Here is a 17,607-nt window from a genome sequence, read left to right as displayed (position 1 = left end):
GATTGGGGCCTGGGCTCCTGTGCAGCCTGCTGGTGCCATGGTGGGACATAAAAACATAATCCTCCAAATTCTGAGGGTATGTGGTCTGATCACAGATATCTACCTTTGATAAGTTACTTTGGATCACTGTGGACCAGCACTGAGGGTGACAACTGTTCCAGTCACACTTGGACAAAGTACCAGAGGAATCTTAAAGACTGTTACCTTCCTCAAAATTACAGAAAACAGTTAAGGCTGCATTAACCAGGCTAGTCTGAATAAAGAAAAGACAGTTTAAAAAGCCACACACACACAAAAAGCCATAACAGATGCTCCTGGCCCAACTGCTCATCCTCCACACCTACCCCCTCCACAATGCAGGGTACAGACAACTTGAACTCACACTGTGGGCTTCAGGCTCTGTTCCATGGGAAGAACTGTGGCCCCCGTGTGAATACTTGGGTGTATGTATGCATGTGTGTCAGTGTCCAATCTTTCAGGTAGAAGTCTAAGAGACTGAATCAGGGAACATGTCTTGGCCTATCATCCCAAAGTTGTCCTGAGAGTAGAGAAGCTCCATGCAGACAGCTGGATAGTGTGAGAAACAAGTTAAAGTAGCCTGCAGCACGGGAATACCTGCATTAAGTAACACAAGACAAAACCTAGAAAGAGGAGGACACCTATTTCAAAAGAAGTGGAGGCATTTACTTAAACCCCTGTAAACTGTAAATGGGGAATTTCTATACTCTAGCAAGAACAAGCCTAGGAAAAGAAGCAAACTTCTAAGCTCCAGGTCCACACAGTTTCAGATAAGAGAGGACCCTACACTTCCCATATGCCTCAGGCTAATCTTCTTGATGGGAAGGAGACCACCAGCCAAAGCAGAGCTAATTTGCAGATTAAGGGGTGATTTTTTTTGCCTTGACTTATTTGTGATGATTAGCTTCTAGCAATCAAAATAATCTCATATCACTAGCAGGATACAAACATAAGAAACACAGTTAAGGAACTAAATCCAAGAGTTAATATTTAAATTTATTAAAATGTAGAGTGTGCAACAGAAGATTACAAGACAAAAAAGGAAAAAAAACAAGAAAAATAACAAGAAATGAAGGTCCATCCAAAGGAACAAGATAAAAATTCAGAAACAATCAACAAAGAACATCAGACTTTGTACTTACTGGTGAGAAACTTTAAAATAATGATCCTCAATATATTCAAGGACATAAAGGCAAACACGGAGAAAGAACTAAAAGCTGTAAGAAAATAATGTATGGACAATATAAGAATCTCTCCAAAGAAATAATGAAGTTCAGGAACACAATAACTGAAAGAAAAGTTTTCTATACAAATTCAATAACAGATTGGAGGTAACAGAAGAAAAAAATCAGTGAACTCAAACACCAGACAACTGAAATGATTAAGGCTCAAGAGAAGAGAGGAAATATGAAAAAGAACAGACAGGGCCTAAGAGACTTATGGGACACAATCAAGCATATCAGTATATGCATTACGGGAGTCACAGAAGGAGAAGAAAACAGCAGGAGGAATATTCAAAGAAATAATGGCATAAAACTATGCAGATTTAAGATATGACATGAATATGAGATTGACGTCTCAACAAACCTCACATAATATCAATGCAATGATAACCATACCCAGACACATAGTGACCACACTGACTAATGCCAAGAGACTATGAGAGTATATTGAAAGCTGAAAGAAAAAAGCAAAAAATTATGTCCAAGAGAAATCCAATAAAACTAAGCTCTAATTTATATTCATAAACCATGGACACAAGAAGGCAATAGAATGAAATATTTACAGTGCTGAAAGAAAACAATTTCCAACCAAGCATTTTATATCTAACAAGACTTTCTTTCAAAAATGAGCAAGTAAGACATTCCCAGATAAAAGCTGAGGGAGTTAATTACCACTAGATCTGCCCTATCATCAAGGCTAAATAAATAATAAATAATAAAAAGGGATTTATTTAGACTGAAAGGAAAGGCCACTAGGCAGTGGATCAAAGACGCATGAAGGTCTGATAAAGGTATACATGAGTAACTTAAAATACCAGTACTATTAGATTGTATTTGTTCTTGTGTAACTCCACTTCTTATTTCTTACAGATCCTAAGATGCAAATTCATAAAAAGCAACGACAAATGGATTGTTTTGGACTTAAAATGTACAAAGATATAATTTGTAACAAGTACAAAATGTGGAGGTAGAGAACTGCTTTTGTATGGAATTGAATATAAGTCAGTATCTAATCAAATATGATTGATATAGATTTAGGATATTAAACTTTAACCCCATGGCACCACAAAGAAAATATATGATAAACATTTTTAGAAAGAAATGAGAAGAACTCAAAATGGTACAATACAAGAAAATATCAGACATATGGAAATAGGTATTAACAGAAAAATTGAGGGTGAAAAGGCATAAGACATGTGAAGACAAAAGAGCAAAATACCAAAATAAAGTACTTCATTATCAGTAGTTACTTTCAATGTAAACAAACCACTCTCCTGCCAAAAGGTAGAGATTGAGGATAGATATATAAGCTAATATATAAGTGAATCCAATTCAAAGACATAAAAAGGTTGAAAGTGAAAGGATGGAAAAAATAGATACCACCCAAGTAATAACCAAAAGAGAGCTGGGTAGCTATACAAACATGAGGCAAAACACTTTAAGTCAAGAACTAGAGACACAGAAGGACATTATATAATGATAAAGTTGCCAATTTAACAAGGAAGCCTAATAATTATAAACAAATATGCATCTAACAGCAGAGCCACAAAACGTATTTTTTAGAGGGTTCTACATTAATAGATTTCAATATGACATTTTCAATAAGAGACCATCCATCCATGAATAAGTAAAACTATCTGGCATATACATACAATAGAATATTATTCAGCTATAAACAGGAATGAATTTCGGATATATATGGCAATGCAAATGACGCTTGAAAACTTCATGTTGAGTGAAAAGAAGCTATGAGCAAAAGGACAATTGTATAACATCCCTGATAAGAAATAATTGTAGTAAACAAATTCAGAGTCAGAAACTAAAATTTAAAAAGCAAAACTAGAACACTGTACAACACAGTGAATCCTATTGTAAACAATGGACTATAGTTCATAGTACAATTATAAAAAATGTCCTCATATTGAAACAAATTACCACATTAACTCAAGTGGTTAACAGGGTAGTATCTGGGAACTCTGTATTTTATGTATGGCTTTACTGTAGTCCAATAACATCTCTAATAATAATAAAAAAAAAAAGATTAAAGATTAGGGCTGGCTGAAGAAAGAATTAGTGGACTTGAAGATAAGACAGCTGAAATCAGCCGGTCTGAGAAGCAGAATTAAAAAATGAAGTGAACAGAGTCTGAAGAATTTAAGGGGCAATATGGTGGTTTGGAACTGTATGTACCCCAGAAAAACATGTTCTTAAACTTTGATGAGGTTATTCAGTTAAGGTGTGATCCACCTCATTCAGGATGGATCTTTATTAGCAAAAGATGAGGTGGGGAGCTGGATGATGGGTAGAGGCTACAAATGTGAGTTGTGTGATAAAAAGGCTTAGATAGATTTGAAGAGACTGTTGGTAGAAATATGGATGGTAAAAGTAATTTTAATGAGGCCTTATATGGAAATGATGTATTTGTTAGTGGAAACTTGAGAAAAGGTGACCTTTACTTTAAAATGGCAAAGAACTTGGTGAAATTGAGTTTTGATGTTAGATGGAAGACAGAAATTAAAAATGATGAACTTGGATATTTAGCTAAATGATGAGCTTTGGATATTTGATTTCCAACCTAACTGTGGAAAGTGCAGGCAGATTTCTCCTTGAAGCTTACAGAGAAATGTGAGCAGAAAAAGATGACCCGAGAACTAAGTTATTGGAAACAAATAATTGTGAAATTACTATGTTTTACATGATATGTTTGTGAAACAGTAAGTTTTGGTCAGGCAAATCCCCATAAAATAGTGCTCAATGTGAGGTTTAACTGAAAATGGATCCAGTAAGCCATTTCAGTGTAAATTAGGATGGGAAGTGCAGCTATCCAGAAAGTATCTGTGGAAAATCCTACTCTCTGATGTACTGGACCCCTGTATACTACATGGAAACCCAACAAGTTTTAGATAAGATTTCTATGAATAGAACCACTAACAAGGAATGAAAACCTGGAAGAAAGGGACATAAAGGGACAGACTGAAGGAAAAATCACTTCAAGGACAGAACCATGGATGCTAAGGCCTGCACCAAAGACATCTTTTCAAGCCAAAAAAGCCAAAATTAACAGGTGTTAATCCTAAATCCTTTATAAATGGAATGAATACAGAGAAAGAGTCACAGAAGCAGCTGAAAGCAATGAAACCCAGAAAAGGGAGAAGCCAGCACACACTGCCATGTGCCCTATCATGTGGCAGAGAAGACAAGGATTACAAGCAAGTCGTTTTCAGGAAGAAAGAACCACCTTCATGATGCCTTATGATATTTTCATGGCCTTAATACAGTAAACATGTAAGCTAATAAATTCCCATCATTTAAGCTGAACCATTTTATGATATCCGCTTTGAAAACCTTAGGAAACTAAAACAGACATCAAATATGTGTGCTGTAGAAGTCCCTGAAGAAGAAAGATGTAGAGAGACTATTTACAGACATAATGGCTGAAAACATCACAAATTTAATGAAAGACTTGTATATACAAATCTAAGACATTCAACGAATGCCAAAGAAGATACCGAATAGAATCATACTGTGACATGTTATATTCAAACTGTGGGATGTAAAGATAAAGAGAAAAGGGCAGGATACAGTGGCTCAACAGGCAGAGTTCTTGCCTGCAATTCCTGGTGCCTAAACTTGCAAAAAAAAGATAAAGAGGAAATGTTACCAGAAAAAAATTAAAAAGAAAAACACATTAAACTGTACACCATGAAGCTGAATGTAAACTATGGAATAGATAGTACATTTATAATATTTCATTAATTATAACACAAGAGAAACAATACCTTCATTAATAAAAGGGTAACTGTGGGTGGTATATTGAAACTGTACTTTCTGCTTGATTGTTTTTCCAATCTACAACTTCTAGAATTAAATATGCCAGCTAAATATCCTATGTCTGGCAAAAGAGTCTTATATTCACAGATAAACAAAAGCTGAGATGCTTGTAACTCAAGGCTGGCTAAATAGACAACAGATAGCAAGCACATGAAGAAATAAAGATCTCCACTCAGGGTAACAACATGGATAAATATAAATAAGAGCATATTGTTCTTCGTTTTATAAAATCCACTTTTTGCTTTCTACTTCAAAATACAAATACATAAGATGTAATGATAAGTGGTGTTGGACACATATTGCAGAAACATGTAATTTGGACAATAACTACATAAAAGTAGAGAACTGAAGGAGTATAGGAAATATAGTGTGTGTATAATATTGAAGTTAATTTAGTATCCGATAATGAGATTGTTATGGAGGACATTAGATTTAAACACATGGCAAATATATAAAAAATGAGGATATGCAACATCATACAAAGAGAAAGAAGAATATATGTTGCCAGGAGTGGGAAGAATAAGAAGATGGGAAAGTTTTAGTAATGGCAGGTAGTGAGGGAACCAAAGTATCGTGAATGTGATTCATCCCACCGAATGCTAGGCATGAGACTGACTGACAAAAGAAAGTTTAAGTTGTATACATGTTCCTAAAATTGAAAAATAAAAAAAGAGCAACCAAAAAAAAAAAAAAAAAGAAACCAAAGAGATGATGACAATTAACTGCAATGTAATCCTGGATGTGATCTAAAAAGTGATGAAAACAGCTAAAAAGAAAATTATCAGAGATGATGGTTAGGTTCTGGTGTCAACTTGGCCAAGTGATTATGTCCAGCTCTCTGGTCAGGTAAGAACTGGTCTGACCATTGCTGCAATCATTTTCTGTGGCTGGTTGATAAACCAGAAGGTGGATGTATTAAATCATCAGTTTATTGCATCTGTGGCTCATTATTTCTGTGATAAACCAAGGTGTGCCTTACACAATGAAATAATAATCCAATCAGTCGAAGGCTTTTAAGGAAAGAGAGAGATTCTTTCACTGTTTCTTCAGCCAGCAAGCCTCTCCTATGAAATTCATCCCGACTTCATCAGAACTGCCAGCTTCATAGCCTGCCCTATGGAATTTGGACTCTTCCATTTCCATGGTTGTATGAGGCACCTATATAAATCTCTTAATTTAGATTTCTTGCCTGTAGTTCTGTTTCTCTAGAGAACCCTGACTGAAACAGCTTGGTACTGGGAGTGGTTCATGAGAAACAGAATCTTAAAAATGGGTTTTTACAATTGGTTTTCTATACTGACTAGACTCAGAGGCCCTAATGACTATGCTTTCATAATTAAGGTGGCACTTACAGTCCATGGGGTGAGTTGGCAAGAGATACTCAAAATATCACCATTAGATTCTGCTAATTGTATGCTTATATGAGGCAAGGCTCTGGATAGAGAATGTACTTGACATCTTTAGAGTTTTATGGAATTAAGAGATTTAATGATATTGGCTGGCTGTTGTTAGATATGCTGGATACAGTGAAAAGGGAAAGGGATGAGCTGAAGGCTCGAAACTTGCACCTTAAGTGCCGTATGAACGAATGAAAAGTTTCAGTGTGGCCTTATTTCCTGGGGTCACAGACTTGAGATCTCTGAAAACCAGACACAAAGCCTCAGTGTTCGAGTAGCAGATTTACAAACTTAAACTAAAATCTTAACAACATTTCTGTTATTAAATGGCTTTGGTTGGAAAGAATGGGATCCTAAATGTAGGATAATGATATACAGCTTGATAACGATGGCAACGGGAAGAGGGACTCCCTGGAATTCACTGATAGACCTTTGTTAGACAGACGTGTAATGCACTGCCCTGAGAAAAGAGCTTCCAGACTTCCAGCCTGCCTTGAGAAAACAGCTTCTTGGCCTCCAGTATTTCCAGAGGAGTCTGTCACTTAACATTGGCCTAATGAGATTAACCCTTCAGTACCTGCCAAACCTGTAAACACATTCCCTGGGGAAACAGCCCTCAATCCTGTCTGGAGTGACTACTACTATTTCACCTGATGAAACTGCAATGGAATGCCCCTAAGGTAATTGGCTTGAAAGACACCTGAATTTCTTTGCATGACCCACCCCCACCATCCCCTTTTTCTTCAAGACCTATAACCAAAGTCCCAGCAGGCTCCTAAAGGTAAAGTACAAAGTGTGATGCATGAGGAGTTACCCTATACCGCTGTACTCTAAAAGAACTGCATGAGTTTCCCAACCTATATAGAAAAATCAGGGGAATGTGTGGGAATGGATATTACAAATGTGGAAAAATGGTGGAAGGAATATAAAGTTGGGTCAAGATGAATTTATTGACATGGGCCCACTAAGGATAGATTTTGCATTCAATGTTGTAATTCAAGGGGTCAATAAGGGCATTAACATTTTGTTTGAATGGTTGACTGAACATGGATCAAAAGCTGGCCGACATTTCCTTAGGTTGAAATGCTACAATTGTCCTAGTATAATGTAGATGAGGAGATCCAGAGGCTTAGAGAAACTGGGATAGAGTGGACTTATCATGAAAGACCTGCTCACACACACCAGGAATGTCCAGAGGATACATCTTTCACCAGAAACTTGAAAATAAATTCAGGAGACAAGATCCATCATCCTTCAAGAGCTCTGTAGTCACGCTTCTCTGTAAGTCAGCTATTACTGTGGGAACTGCTGTCACTGAGCTGAAATCCTTAAACACGACAGGGATGTTCATATACTGATTTGGCAGAAAATGCTGTGACACAATCACCAAAGACAAGATGGACATGGCCACTATAATGGACAGCAGACTCAAAGCAGCAAAATAATCTGACTCGCAGAGACTAGTGGCATTGGATAGTAGATCATGGGGTACCTGGAAGTAAAAGAGATGGGCAGTCTGGTAATTTCTTATTTGATCTGTGCAAGTAGAAGAATTTTAGGTCAAGTGAACAGAAGTCTAGCTTGAATTAAAAAAAAAAAAACACACACAGAGTCATGGCCCCTTAATTCCCAGACTTGAGGCAGTTTACAGACCCAGAGCTCCTTGAATGAGGGGAGGGCTGGGTAATGTTGGGGAAGGAGCCTTATACACTGCCCCAATTTACACTGTTAACCTTCCTTCCAACCTCTCCAAAGGAGACATACGACCTTTTACCAGGGTAATATGTGCACTGGGGAAAAGGAAATAACCAGATATTTTGGAGATTAATGTACATTGGCTCAGAAATGTCACTAATTCCAGTAGACCGAAAATGTCAGTCTGGCCTAGCAGAGTAGAGGCTTAAGTAGGTCAGATGATAGATGGAGTTTTAGGTCAGGTCATTCATAGTGCACCCATTCTGTGGTCATTTCGCCAGTTCCAGAATGCATAATTGGAATCAACATACTCAGCAATTGGCAGAATCCCCATATTGGTTCTCTGACCCATGGAGTGAGGACTATCATGATAGGAAAGGAAGTGGAAGCCACTAGGACTGCCCCTACCTAGAAAAATAGTGAATCAGAAACAAAACTATATTCTGAAAGGGAAATGATTAGTGCCCCCTCTTAAGGGCTTGAAGGATACAGGGGTGGTGATTACTAACACATCCCCATTCAACTTTCCTATCTGGCCTACGCAGAAAACAGATAGGACTTGGAGGACGACAGGAGATTATCATAAACTTAACCAGGTGATGACTCCATCTGCAGCTGCTTTTCTAGATGTGGTGTTTGCATATCAACACATCATTTGATATCTGGTATACAACTGATCCGCCAAATGCTTTTTTCTCAGTAGCTTCAGTTAAGGACCAGGAGAAAGTTTGCATTCATCAGGCAAGGACAACAGTATGCCTTCACTGTCATGCCTCATGGGTTTTTAAACTCTCCAGCCCTATATCACAATTTTGACCACAGGATCTTGGTCATTTCTCCATCCCAAAAGATTACACTGGTCCATTATATTGATGATACCATGTTAACTGGACCTAGTGAGCAAGTAGCAACTATTCTAGACATACTGATAAGGCATTTCTGTGTCAGGGGATGGGAGATGAATCCAACAAAAACAGAGGAGCTTCCACATCAGTGCAATTTCTAGGTATTCAGTGGTGTGTGGCATGTTGAGATATCCCTTCTAAGGTGAAAGATAAGCTGTCGCATCTGGCCGCTCCTTTGACCAAAAATCAGGCACAACCCTTATTCGGCCTTTTTGGATTTTGGAGTTACCATAGTCTTCAATTGGCTGTGCTACTCCAGCCCATTTACTGAGTCACCAGAAAGCTGCTAGTTTTGAGTGGGGTCCAGAACAAGAGGAGGCTCTACAACATGTCTGGAGGGCCATATGATCCAGCAGACCCAATGATACTGAAGTGTCAGTTGCAAATAGGGATGCTGATTAGAAGATGTGACTCCACTCATTCCCGGCGGTTCTTGATTAGTTTACTGGAATCCTTTAAAAGAGGAAATGTTTTGGAGAAAGCTTGAGAGCCACGAGAACCACAAGAACCCATGTAGCCAGAGACTTTTGGAGAAGAGGGAAAACACCCCTCAAGGAGCTTCATGAAACAAGAAGCCTGGAGAAAAATTTAGCAGACATCACCATGTTCAACATGTGCCTGCCTTTCTAGTTGAGAGAGAAATCCTGAATGTCACTGGCCTTCTTGAACCAAGGAATCATTCCCTGGATGCCTCAGATTGGCCATCTCTATATCCTTCCTTTAATTTGGACATTTTCACAGCTTTAGAACTGAAACTTGCATCTTAATGAATTTCCTCTTTTAAAAGTAATTCTGTTTCTAGTATAATGCATTTGCATTCCAGCAGCTAGCAAAATAGAGGCATGCATGTACGGCATTCGTAGGGTTTCTCCACACAGTGTATGTTTGCTTATGTTGTTTGAGGGTAGAACACTGAGTAAAGGCTTTCCCACAATAGATGGCATTTATGGGTTTCTCTCCAGTGTGTGTTCTCTCATGTTGTCTAAGATGAGAATGGTGACCATAAGTTTTCCCACATAGATGACAATCATAGGCTTTCTATTCAGTGTGACTTCTCTCATGTTGATGAAGATTAGAAGATTGATGACTTTTCTCCATAGATGACATTCACAGGACATCTCTCCAGGCTGAGATCTCTCATGCTGTCTCAGGTGAAAAAATCTAGTGAAAGTTTTCCCATACAGAAGGCATTCATATGGTTTCTCTCCAGTTTTAATTCCATGGTGTTTTCTGTAGCCAAAAATTTTAATAAAGTCTTTAGTACTTTGAGGGCATTCATGATTTGCTTCTAGCATGAATCTGCTTATGGTGCTTAAAGGATGATTGGTCAATGAGGACTTTTCCAAGTGGTCTGTTAAATATGGTTTCTTTCTCATGAGAATTCATGCATGTTGAGTCACTGTGGATATGACAGTGGAATCTTCTTGCAAAAAACTGCATTGAGGCCCGCCCTCCTGTCCCCTCTTTGTCCGCTGGCACGGCGCACGGCGCCCACGCCCCGCAGCAGCCGGCCCACCCACCCTCCTCTCCCCTCTTCCCCCTCCTGCTCCGGCGGCTCTCCAACAACCACCGTGCCCTCTTCTGCCTTCACCGGCTCCTCCACCACCGGTCTCGACAGCCTTGCCACCCTCTCCTTTCCTCCTCCAGAACAGTTGCTGGGGGAGTGGAGACAATACAGAGCAGCTCCCGGAGCCACAACGGAGGTCAAAGGGACGGTGTACCCCAACCTGGAATGGCTGACTGTCTGGGAGAACCAGCTCCGGTGAGATCACCGAGGGGCGCGGGCTTTCCCGGGCGGGACGGCAAGCGGCCAGAGTCCCTCCCTTCCTCCTTTCCAGGCCAGCTGGCAGAATTGGGCAGGCGGTCCCCTTGGGCAGCGGCGGCTGGCGCCCCCACCACGCGAAGCCCCCCGGACCAACTGAGAGAGTTGGGTCGGAAATCACGACTGCGGAGAACGGTGACCGGGGGGTCCCTTCCAAACACATGACTCCCCAGTCCGGCTGGGAATGGTGCGCTCTCCCGGGCTGCGACAGCTGGCGCCCTCCCGCCATGCTTGGCGCCCCGGGCCGACTAGGAAATTCGGTCGGGCGCTCTCCCGTGCTGCGGCAGCCGGCGACCCTCCCCACGTTCGGACCCCCGGGACGGCTGGCACTCTTCCAAGATGCTTCAGCTGCCGAACCTCCCCTACGGCGAGAGTTTTCCAGAGTTAAAGGACCCACAGCAACTTTCACGGTGGAACCCGTGGACAAACGTGTGCCACGAGTGCCACCTACTGGGCAGGATAAGAAAAACAGAACCCAGAGATTTCACAGAAAAATCTTTTAACCTGTGGGAACCAACATCCAGGGAAATCTGACTAAATGCCCAGATGCCAGCAGAACATAACGGATCACGCTCAGAAAATTGAAAATATGGCCCAGTCAAAGGAACAAACCAATAGTTCAAATGAGATACAGGAGCTGAAACAACTAATGCTGAACATACGAACAGAAATGGAAAACCTCTTCAAAAACGAAATCGATAAATTGAGGGAGGACATGAAGAAGACATGGGCTGATCAAAAAGAAGAAATAGAAAAACTGAAAAAACAAATCACAGAGCTTATGGAAGTGAAGGATAAAGTAGAAAAGATGGAAAAAACAATGGATACCTACAATGATAGATTTAAAGAGACAGAAGATAAAATTAGTGATTTGGAGGATGGAACATCTGAATTCCAAAAAGAAACAGAAACTATCCGGAAAAGAATGGAAAATTTTGAACAGGGTATCAGGGAACTCAAGGACAATGTGAATCGCACAAATATACGTGTTGTGGGTGTCCCAGAAGGAGAAGAGAAGGGAAAAGGAGGAGAAAAACTAATGGAAGAAATTATCACTGAAAATTTCCCAACTCTTATGAAAGACCTAAAATTACAGATCCAAGAAGTGCAGTGCACCCCAAAGAGATTAGACCCAAATAGGCGTTCCCCAAACACTTACTAGTTAGAATGTCAGAGGTCAAAGAGAAAGAGAGGATCTTGAAAGCAGCAAGAGAGAAGCAATCCATCACATACAAGGGAAACCCAATAAGACTATGTGTAGATTTCTCAGCAGAAACCATGGAAGCTACAAGATAGTGGGATGATATATATAAGTTACTAAAAGAGAAAAACTGCCAACCAAGACTCCTATATCCAGCAAAATTGTCCTTCAAAAATGAGGGAGAAATTAAAACATTCTCAGATAAAAAGTCACTGAGAGAATTTGTGACCAAGAGACCAGCTCTGCAAGAAATACTAAAGGGAGCACTAGAGTCAGATACAAAAAGACAGAAGAGAGAGATATGGAGAAGAGTGTAGAAAGAAGGAAAGTCAGATATGATATATATAATACAAAAGGCAAAATGGTAGAGGAAAATATTATCCAAACAGTAATAACTCTAAATGTTAATGGACTGAATTCCCCAATCAAAAGACATAGACTGGCAGAATGGATTAAAAAACAGGATCCTTCTATATGCTGTCTACAGGAAACAGATCTTAGACCCAAAGATAAATATAGGTTGAAAGTGAAAGGTTGGGAAAAGATATTTCATGCAAATAACAACCAGAAAAGAGCAGGACTGGCTATACTAATATCCAACATATTAGACTTCAAATGTAAAACAGTTAAAAGAGACAAAGAAGGACACTATATACTAATAAAAGGAACAATTAAACAAGAAGACATAACAGTCATAAATATTTATGCACCGAACCAGAATGCCCCAAAATACGTGAGGAATACACTGCAAACACTGAAAAGGGAAAGAGACACATATACCATAATAGTTGGAGACTTCAATTCACCACTCTCATCAATGGACAGAACATCTAGACAGAGGATCAATAAAGAAATAGAGAATCTGAATATTACTATAAATGAGCTAGACTTAACAGACATTTATAGGACATTACATCCCACAACAGCAGGATACACCTTTTTTTCAAGTGCTCATGGATCATTCTCAAAGATAGACCATATGCTGGGTCACAAAGCAAGTCTCAACAAATTTAAAAAGATTGAAATCATACACAACACTTTCTCGGATCATAAAGGAATGAAGTTGGAAATCAATAATAGGCGGAGTGCCAGAAAATTCACAAATACATGGAGGCTCAACAACACACTCTTAAACAACCAGTGGGTCAAAGAAGAAATTGCAAGAGAAATTAGTAAATACCTAGAGGTGAATGAAAATGAAAACACAACATATCAAAACTTATGGGACGCAGCAAAGGCAGTGTTAAGAGGGAAATTTATTGCCCTAAATGCCTTTATCAGAAAAGAAAAAAAGGCAAAAATGCAGGAATTAACTGTCCACTTGGAAGAACTGGAGAAAGAACAGCAAACTAATCCCAAAGTAAGCAAAAGGAAAGAAATAACAAAGATTAGAGCAGAAATAAATGAAATTGAAAACATGAAAACAATAGAGAAAATCAATAAGACCAGAAGTTGGTTCTATGAGAATATCAATAAGATTGATGAGCCCTTAGCAAGATTGACAAAAAGAAGAAGAGAGAGGATGCAAATAAATAAGATCAGAAATGGAAGAGGAGACATAACTACTGACCTCACAGAAATAAAGGAGGTAATAACAGGATACTATGAACAACTTTACGCTAATAAATACAACAATGTAGATGAAATGGACGGGTTCCTGGAAAGGCATGAACAACCAACTTTGACTCCAGAAGAAATAGATGACCTCAACAAACCAATCACAAGTAAAGAGATTGAATTAGTCATTCAAAAGCTCCCTAAAAAGAAAAGTCCAGGAACAGACGGCTTCACATGTGAATTCTATCAAACATTCCAGAAAGAATTAGTACCAACTCTCCTCAAACTCTTCAAAAAAATCGAAGTGGAGGGAAAACTACCTAATTCATTCTATGAAGCCAACATCACCCTCATACCAAAACCAGGCAAAGATATTACAAAAAAAGAACACTACAGACCAAACTCTCTAATGGATATAGATGCAAAAATTCTCAATAAAATTCTAGCAAATCGTATCCAACAACACATTAAAAGAATTATACATCATGACCAAGTAGGATTCATCCCAGGTATGCAAGGATGGTTCAACATAAGAAAATCAATTAATGTAATACACCACATCAACAAATTAAAGCAGAAAAATCACATGATCATCTCAATTGATGCAGAGAAGGCATTTGACAAGATTCAACATCCTTTCCTGTTGAAAACACTTCAAAAGATAGGAATACAAGGGAACTTCCTTAAAATGATAGAGGGAATATATGAAAAACCCACAGCTAATATCCTCCTCAATGGGGAAAAATTGAAAACTTGCCCCCTAAGATCAGGAACAAGACAAGGATGTCCACTATCACCACTATTATTCAACATTGTGTTGGAAGTTCTAGCCAAAGCAATTAGACAAGAAAAAGAAATACAAGGCATCAAAATTGGAAAGGAAGAAGTAAAACTATCACTGTTTGCAGACGATATGATACTATACGTAGAAAACCCAGAAAAATCCACAACAAAACTACTAGAGCTAATAAATGAGTACAGCAAAGTAGCAGGCTACAAGATCAACATTCAAAAATCTGTAGCTTTTCTATACACTAGTAATGAACAAGCTGAGGGGGAAATCAAGAAACGAATCCCATTTACAATCGCAACTAAAAGAATAAAATACCTAGGAATAAATTTAACTAAAGAGACCAAAAACCTATATAAAGAAAACTACAAAAAACTGCTAAAAGAAATCACAGAAGACCTAAATAGATGGAAGGGCATACCGTGTTCATGGATTGGAAGACTAAATATAATTAAGATGTTAATCCTACGTAAACTGATCTACAGATTCAATGCAATACCAATCAAAATCCCAACAACTTATTTTTCAGAATTAGAAAAACCAATAAGCAAATTTATCTGGAAGGGCAGGTTGCCCTGAATTGCTAAAAACATCTTGAGGAAAAAAAATGAAGCTGGAGGTCTCGCGATGCCGGACTTTAAGGCATATTATGAAGCCACAGTGGTCAAAACAGCATGGTATTGGCATAAAGATAGATATATCGACCAATGGAATCGAATAGAGTGCTCAGATATAGACCCTCTCATCTATGGACATTTGATCTTTGATAAGGCAGTCAAGCCAACTCACCTGGGACAGAACAGTGTCTTCAATAAATGGTGCCTAGAGAACTGGATATCCATATGTAAAAGAATGAAAGAAGACCCATATCTCACACCTTATACAAAAGTTAACTCAAAATGGATCAAAGATCTAAACATTAGGTCTAAGACCATAAAACAGAGGAAAATGTAGGGAGATATCTTATGAATCTTACAACTGGAGGCGGTTTTATGGACCTTAAACCTAAAGCAAGAGCACTGAAGAAGGAAATAAATAAATGGGAGCTCCTCAAAATTAAACACTTTTGTGCATCAAAGAACTTCATCAAGAAAGTAGAAAGACAGCCTACACAATGGGAGATAATATTTGGAAATGACATATCAGATAAAGGTCTAGTATCCAGAATTTTTAAAGAGATTGTTCAACTCAACAATAAAAAGATAGCCAACCCAATTACAAAATGGGAAAAAAAACTTGAACAGACACCTATCAGAAGAGGAAATACGGATGGCCAAGAGGCACATGAAGAGATGCTCAATGTCCCTGGCCATTAGAGAAATGCAAATCAAAAACACAATGAGATATCATCTCACACCCACCAGAATGGCCATTATCAACAAAACAGAAAATGACAAGTGCTGGAGAGGATGCGGATAGAGAGGCACACTTATCCACTGTTGGTGGGAATGTCAAAGGGTGCAACCACTGTGGAAGGCAGTTTGGCGGTTCCTCAAAAAGCTGAATATAGAATTGCCATACGACCCAGCAATACCATTGCTAGGTATCTACTCATAGGACTTAAGGGCAAAGACAAACGGACATTTGCACACCAATGTTTATAGCAGCGTTATTTACAATTGCAAAGAGATGGAAACAGCCAAAATGTCCATCAACAGAGGAGTGGCTAAACAAACTGTGGTATATACATACGATGGAATATTATGCAGCTTTAAGACAAGATAAACTTATGAAGCATGTAATAACATGGATGGACCTAGAGAATATTATGCGGAGTGAGTCCAGCCAAAAACTAAAGGACAAATACTGTATGGTCCCACTGATGTGAACGGACATTCGAGAATAAACTTGAAATATGTCATTGGTAACAGAGTCCAGCAGGAGTTAGAAACAGGGTAAGATAATGGGTAATTGAAGCTGAAGGGATACAGACTGTGCAACAGGACTACATACAAAAACTGAAAAATGTACAGCACAATAATACCCAATTGTAAAGTAATCATGTTAAAACACTGAACGAAGCTGCATCTGAGCTATAGGGTTCTTTTTTTTACTATTATTACTACTTTTATTTCTTTTCTCTATATTAACATTTTATATCTTTTTCTGTTGTGTTGCCAGTTCCTCTAAATCGATGCAAATGTACTAAGAAACGATGATCATGCATCTATGTGATGATGTTAAGAATTACTGAGTGCATATGTAGAATGGTATGATTTCTAAATGTTGTATTAATTTCTTTTTTTTCTTTCTGTTAATAAAAAAAGAATTAAAAAATATAACTAATATACAAATAAAAGAAAAACTGCATTGAAAGGAATTCTTTTGAGTGTGAAATATTTTGTAATGGCATGATGTTAGAATTGTCTTTCCTGCAGCTATGTTGCATGAATATCATTTCTTTCTGTTTATAGGCACTTTTCCTGCCTGGACAATGGTTCTGGAGAAATCCCATTCCTTCTCTCCACATTTCCTCTCCTACTGTCAATTAGGAAAGTATATCTGATTTGCAGACCTGACATCTCACTGAAACCAGATGATTTATATTCTCCAACACCACGTCTCTTAAAAGTGTTCTCTGGGGGCAGTGCAATGGTGGTTCATTGGCAGAATTCTCACCTGCTGAGCTGGAGACCTGGGTTTGATTCCTGGAGCCTGACCACCCCTAAAAAAAAGTGTTCTCTGGGATGAGTCTAGCAATGCTTATTCTTTTGGGGTAAAATGTACAATTGCATTCTTAAAGGCCATTAACTCCTGTCATTGCATTGTCCATAGCTGACCTGACAATGGTCTTTCTTGGATTTTGACGCAAAATCAGACAAGCAGTAGGTGAGCAAAGCAGAGATATTTCACTGACACCATCTTGCAAACATTGCAGAAGCCTTGTGTGCTCTGTACTCTTTTTAGCAATGTTAAATTTCTTGAATTTAATAACTAAACTTAAGATGGTGTTTTGGTCTGCCAAAGTTGCCAGAATGCAATGCACCAGAGATGGATTGGTTTTTAATAAAAGGGGATTTATTTAGTTAAAATTTTATAGTTCTTCAGAGTAAAGGCAGCTAACTTTCAGCTGAGGTTCTCAATTACATGGGAAGGCATACAGTAATGTCTGGTAGTCTTCTGTTCTGGCTTCAGGATTTCAATGGCCTTCCCCGGGGTGATTCCTTT

At 38.6% G+C, this 17,607-nt stretch overlaps 2 protein-coding genes across 3 annotated transcripts in view; one reads left to right on the top strand and one right to left on the bottom strand.

Annotated features, from left to right (window-relative positions):
• Positions 1-5,777, top strand: part of LOC143661352 (uncharacterized) — a 151,984-nt gene extending 146,207 nt beyond the window's left edge. Inside the window, exon 5 of the mRNA XM_077134888.1 lies at positions 2,112-5,777. The gene's annotated coding sequence lies outside the window, so the exon portion shown is untranslated. The remainder of the gene's footprint in view (positions 1-2,111) is intronic.
• Positions 1-17,607, bottom strand: part of LOC143661342 (uncharacterized) — a 69,361-nt gene that overhangs the window by 20,350 nt on the left and 31,404 nt on the right. The window lies entirely within an intron of this gene.

The sequence above is a fragment of the Tamandua tetradactyla genome, chromosome 17 (assembly GCF_023851605.1).
Source record: "Tamandua tetradactyla isolate mTamTet1 chromosome 17, mTamTet1.pri, whole genome shotgun sequence".
In the NCBI taxonomy this organism is placed as follows: domain Eukaryota; kingdom Metazoa; phylum Chordata; class Mammalia; order Pilosa; family Myrmecophagidae; genus Tamandua; species Tamandua tetradactyla.
The sequence above is the reverse complement of the archived record's forward strand: the minus strand, read 5'-3'. Positions and strand labels throughout refer to the sequence as shown.